This window comes from Podarcis cretensis (genome assembly GCF_951804945.1).
Source record: "Podarcis cretensis genome assembly, chromosome: 4".
NCBI classification, from domain to species: domain Eukaryota; kingdom Metazoa; phylum Chordata; class Lepidosauria; order Squamata; family Lacertidae; genus Podarcis; species Podarcis cretensis.
The window spans coordinates 61,323,632-61,330,041 of record NC_137173.1 but is presented as its reverse complement, the minus strand read 5'-3'; positions in this window follow the sequence as shown (position 1 = coordinate 61,330,041).

Genomic DNA, 6,410 nt, shown 5'->3' with positions numbered 1-6,410 from the left:
ATTGTGGCTATGAGAAGCAACTGTGCTTTTTTCACATGTCAGCTGTCTGAATCCCGATACATCCAGTTAGCTTAGCGCAGACCATGTTGGCTTGACTGTAGAAAAATTAATTAACTAAACTGCTTTCAGGCTTCTCAATAAGTTATGAAAACTGTTTTTTATATATAAAAAACTTGCTCAAAAGACAATTGTAAGGCTTGTTAATTATTTCCTAGTATCTATTGTCTTGGCACTGAAATCAAATAAAAAATGTGGATTTTTGTTTTTAATCGTTGACTATATTGCCCACACTATACTTCAAACATTTAATTTAAAAGTGCGGCATCCTGCAATGTGTGATCAAACCTCACTTCCATGTTTACTTGCAACATACAGCCTCCTTTATTAAGATAACAGTTCTTAATACTCAGGCACACTTTCAGCTATTGATCCACAACATTCTGACTTGGAAACCCTTGGAATTAAGATTTCAGCAAACTTCTGTGGTGCTCAGTTGGCTTAAATTCAAGAATGCAACATGTAAGTCCATCAGCTTGCTACCATTTCAGTGACTTGGAGAACATATATGTCATTAGAGGTTAAATTGGAAAAGTGATTGGAAAAGTAGTCATAAAGTTATAAAGGAGGCTGCGAAGACAAAATTTATTGATGCCATCATGCTGCAGATATTTATTATAATGATCATTGTTGTTACTCACTGTTGCAAAACAAACTTGTATAAATTGCTCTACCTATGGAAGAACATATATTCTGTATTGATTGCTTATCAGCTGCTTTCACTTGGTTTTTTGGAACATTTTAACAGGCTAGCCAAAGTATATGTGTAATGGTCACAATTTAGAAAACTGTTTAACTAGCTGTGATGCTGATGCTTTTTTCTAATGGCCCAATATCTGGATTGTGCAAAACAGATATCCCGATAAGTTAAGTTTCTGTAGGAGCCCTGCAAAGCACAGTGATCAATTGGCTATACAAGGAGTGAGGTTATCTTTCAGGTATCCTGGTTCCAAGCTGTACACCTTGAACTTAGCTTGGTCGCTAATGGGCCACCAGTGCAAGTTTTTTCAGCAGCTGAGTAACATGGTGGCAATACCCTGGTGGTCTTCAACTAGTGGCTCAAGTCAGGGGTGAGTACCAAGTTGCAGTCTGATCTAAGATGGGTCACACCAGCAGGTAGACTACTAACCTAGACATATTGAATGGCAAAAAGACTTCTGAAATGTCAAAGCTTAAACTGCTGTTTAAGGAAATATATCCCATAGAAAACATTTGAGCACATCTAGGAGGTAAGAAAGTAGCCCATCTAGGAGAAGGAAAACTCTGATCCTAAACCTCCACTGTATTACGAGATATGTTCAGAAGAAAAGACTGAGGAGTAAACTCTACACAAATCCAGAGTGGAGGGTCTAAGACAGTTGGATTGCGCCTTGCAAGCCTACTTCCAGCAACTCCTGCAGCCGAGCTGATGCCAAATGTATTGCTCTGCTTTCCATTGGTCCTGTTGTCTGGGCAGCCCAGGACCTCCATACACAGTCCAGGCTTGAACCCCAGGATGTCATTTTGGCATTGCTAACACAGTGGTTTGACTTCATCCCCAGAGGCACACTCCATTGTCTCTCAAAACAGACAAGATTTCAACAACATTTCCAGGCTTCTAATGTTTCATTTTAATGTAGTCTTGTGGCATAGACTGAAAGAATTGTATTGTTTTCCAGTTGTTCCCACAACAAACTACAGTAACTCAGAAAGCTTGGTATAAGAGACTGGGATTGCCATTCTCTACCACCTACCTTGGAGCAAGCCCAAGTTAATCAGTTAATCAGATAAATAAGATGAGTGACACGGCAAGTTGCACAAGAATGGAAACCAATCAGTGCCTAGTTTCTGTTCCTTTGGCCAGGTCACCAAACTAAGTTTAGTTCATGCATTTTTAATCTCTGAGGGCCATTACCAAGCAGAACACTGCAGAGGAGAGTTCCAACCATATGGTGCTTAGCTTGATGCCATGCATTCATCTCACACATTTCATTACTCCACAGGTGCATCTAAGGAAGCTGGTAATACTTGAAATATGTACAAAAGACAAACAGTGTGTTACATTTATGTATCAGGATTTTTTTTATTTGGATTACTTTTTCAACATACAACCTAATGTTAGCTACAAAAGTTGTGAAATGGTAATACAACGAACTGAAAGCGGGGGGGGGGGGGGGGGAACCACCCCACCAAGTTTTGATTTCTTCTTTTTCTTTTTTAAAAAAGTACATTTACAGCTTTTCCCATGACTAAGATAAACCACATTTTGATGGATCGTTTAATAAAACATAGCATACATTTAGAAAAAAAATAAATTATAAAAACATTAAAGAAACTAATACCATCAACAGCATGAAGAACCCTTCATTGTTCATTGTCAAGAGACAGAAATGAAATCTCTAGGCACAGTTTTAGGCATTATAGAGGACACAGAGGCAATAGGTTAGTGTGCACTGTTCTGTACAAAAATACAGTCTGAATAAATTACATTGCTAGCCATAAGATTAAACTTCACTTTATCAGTCAGTTCATTGCATGTTTAATAATATACAGTTTACATGCTAATCCATATATATCTATATCTATATATCTCTCACTTATATTTCAAACACATAGTTCTCTCTATATTTATGTCTTTAAAATTTACATGTTGAGCTTACAAAAGCTTAACGTAGTTGTGCAGGAAATCCAAGAGAGGTCCTAGATAGTTGTCAGCACCGGACAGAATACTTTAAGCTTTAAAAATACAAATATCTAGCCCTGGTTGCAGCTTTGCTATATATAGTTTTATGTGTGTGCACGCGCATCTGCAAGTTAAAACAATATATGTGTAGTGTGAGAATTCATCCTGTTAGTGACATAAAGCCAAATACAACTGAGTGCTAACAATTCAATACAATAATGATAATCATACATTAAAATGTGATCTTTTACACATACAATCAAACACTAAAGTGTCTAATCCCGTAGATAGAAAAGGGTATTTCTGATGTGCATTATAATTCAGTACAGAAATCCTATGCAAGGTAGAAATGTTTCAAAGAAGGTGTAAATGAAGCATTAAAATCTGCACTGAGGTAACAGGGACAACAGGGTGGGGCAAGATGTAATCTTTTTCATTCCTTATTTTTCCCCCCTGGATTTCTTATGGTAAAGACTCAAAAACATTGTACTCATGCTATAGTTAACTGTTCTGATTGCTATGTTACAAAAAGACATTAAAAGTACTGTGCTGTATCCAATTAAGCCATACTCAGATTAGACCCACAGAATTTAACACAGCTAAAATAGTTTTGTCCATTAATTATAAGGGGTCTTATAATATTAATAAGGGACGCAGGTGGCGCTGTGGGTTAAAGCCTCAGCGCCTAGGACTTGCCGATCGAAAGGTCGGCGGTTCGAATCCCTGCGGCGGGGTGCGCTCCCGCTGCTCGGTCCTAGCGCCTGCCAACCTAGCAGTTCGAAAGCACCTCCGGGTGCAAGTAGATAAATAGGGACCGCTTACCAGCGGGAAGGTAAACGGCGTTTCCGTGTGTGGCTCTGGCTCGCCAGAGCAGCGATGTCACGCTGGCCACGTGACCCGGAAGTGTCTCCGGACAGCGCTGGCCCCTGGCCTCTTAAGTGAGATGGGCGCACAAACCCAGAGTCTGTCAAGACTGGCCCGTATGGGCAGGGGTACCTTTACCTTTACCTTTAATATTAATAACAATCCTGGGTTCGCATCTCACAGTGATTCATAAGGTTAACCAATCAACCTTGTCAGTTTGTCACTGTCATTTCCATTTTCTTTCAAGGGAAGCTGGAGTATCTAGTCAAGAAGACCAAACTATTTCCCCACCGATCTAAACCATGGGCACAGTAACAAACCTGTATATAATGTGCGGTAAATCAAATCACACAAACAGTAGGACTCTGTGGCACAAGTTGTCAAAGGAAGTTAAACCATGGAACAGATTCAGGCCTTCACTTCAACTACGAGTTACCACTGTTTACAGCTTGAAATAAAATGAAGGCCCCACACTGTCAACTGCTTATAAAAAGATGAAGCTGCCTTTTTTACTATCTTTTCTGGCGGCATCTATCCAAACTCTTAGCCATAAATATTTCTCAGCACTTCTAATGTTGTTGGACCACAACCCCAATGACCACTGGCTGAAGCTGATCACATCTGAAGTCCCACAACATCCAGATGGCCACAGGTTTCCCATCCCTGCTGTACATGAATGAAGTTATGCCTTTCATCATACAAAGTATTGTCACTGGGCTCTAGGGCATATGGGAGTGTGCACAGAAACAGAAGTATCATATTATGGAATGAAAAAAATGGCACAATCATTGAAAATGGTGGCCACTACTGGGCTTACCAATGCCATAAGCTCCAAATTTTATATTATCGCATATATATTTACAACTCTGCAGAGCCAAACAATAGCCTAACATCCCAGTCCAGAATATAATAATAATATGCCACCATACTTGCTAAACCCTATTCAAAATCCTTTGGCTTATTTAAGCTTCAGTCACCTGTGAATGTACATTCCAGTCTCAGTTGCCAAAATCCCTTTATCCTTTGCTACCCGTGCTGCACATTCAGTGATTCTCCTTTTCATTCTAAACACCCTCTATCCTTCTTGGATGAATTTATAGCTACATAATTTTTTTTTGTTTTGTCTTATTGTACTACATCAGCTACCTACCACCATAGTTAGCATCTGTTGCAGGATGAAGGGTAAGAGGGAGCTGACCACATTAATAAGACCGTTCTGCCAGTGTATGTGTGGTGTAGCAGGGGTGGGGAAACCTGTGGCCATTCAGATGTTGCTGGACTCCCAACTCCAGCCAGCATGGTCAAAGGTCAGGAATGGGGAGAGCTGTAGTCCATCAACATCTGGAAGGCTGTGGTTTTTCCAGCCCTGAAGAACAGGATCACCACAGATGCACTCTTGCTCCTGAATGTGCAGGTTCTTACCGCTCCCTCTGCCTCATGCACAAACCTATGTTTGCACACAGATCAGAGTACAGTTTATTTTTTATAAAACAATATTGCATTTTTAATAATGGCATGGGTAAACATATTTATCATGGTTTTATGATTTAGAAAACACACCTTTAATCTCTCTCTGATTTGCTGTAATTAAAATTACTTCTGAGGTCTTAACATTAAAGAACTATACTTCTATAGTTTTGAGGACTGTGCTCTTAAGATATATCCTAGCATGGATTTTCTTTAATTTCCATTTAACAAAAATAATTGTTTCTAAATATGTATCTTAGAATTGTATACACTGTATAAAAATATTTTCAGAATTGAAAATACCCAATAAGCTGATTGTAAACAAAAATAAATGTTACGTTGTGTAAATCAATTTAAATTTTCTACCCCAGATATTAATCTTGGGTCTTAAATACTTTATATATTTTCTGCAAAATTTAAGTAAGAAATAACTTAAACAAGCTGAGATAAATGCAAATAATTGTCAGCCAATCCATTACATTTTGAGGAGAAAATAGTGATACTGATACTATACTGTTAAATTATAATTTTCGTAACAGCTAGTCTCCTACAGAAAACATGTGTTGACTGGATTACTTTTAAAAATAAAATATAAGTGAAACAGCAATTAGCCACATTAGTATATTTTTCTTCTTCGGGAACTTTTAGTTGTGTCGTAGAAAGTATTATTTATTTTAATGATTCCATTTACCAATGAAACTCTGTAATAACTTTCCTCTATTGGGACCCACCTATCAGTATATGTTTTTTGAGCCAATCGCTACCATTAGGAAATTAGAAATTTTTCTTCTACTCCATCTTAATATCATATTAATTTCTATAGAAGTTTTCATTTTAAAACAATATTAACAAAGATATCATTACATTGGCCTTTTTATATACACAACTGTATCATTACCATAGTGCCTCTGCCAAATAGACATCATGGCTGCATTGGGACATCATGATTAATCATGGTTTATCATGATGTGAAAAAGCCAAAGTGAAGCCCTCTTCTCTGGTGTAGCTGTGATATCAGATTAACTGATATTTTGATTAACTGCACTTTAGTGTTATGTCTAACCTAAAATGTGGTTAATTATCACTTTGATTTATTGTAATGAAACAGCTTCATAATGCACAGTTTGCAGGTGGCTTGTTTTGAATGAAACATTTTTAGGATTAACTACGTTTTGTTGGGTTTTAACAAGACAACAAACCTCAGTTAATAAAAAGCCATATCAAAAGATTTTAAACCACTTCATGGTGCTGAACCAGAAGAGGAGAGGGCATGGGGTTCCCCCACAAGTCTGAGGGTTGCCTAAGATCATTCCTGTTATAATAAACCATGGGTAGAATTCCATGTAGTTCTAAAGAGATT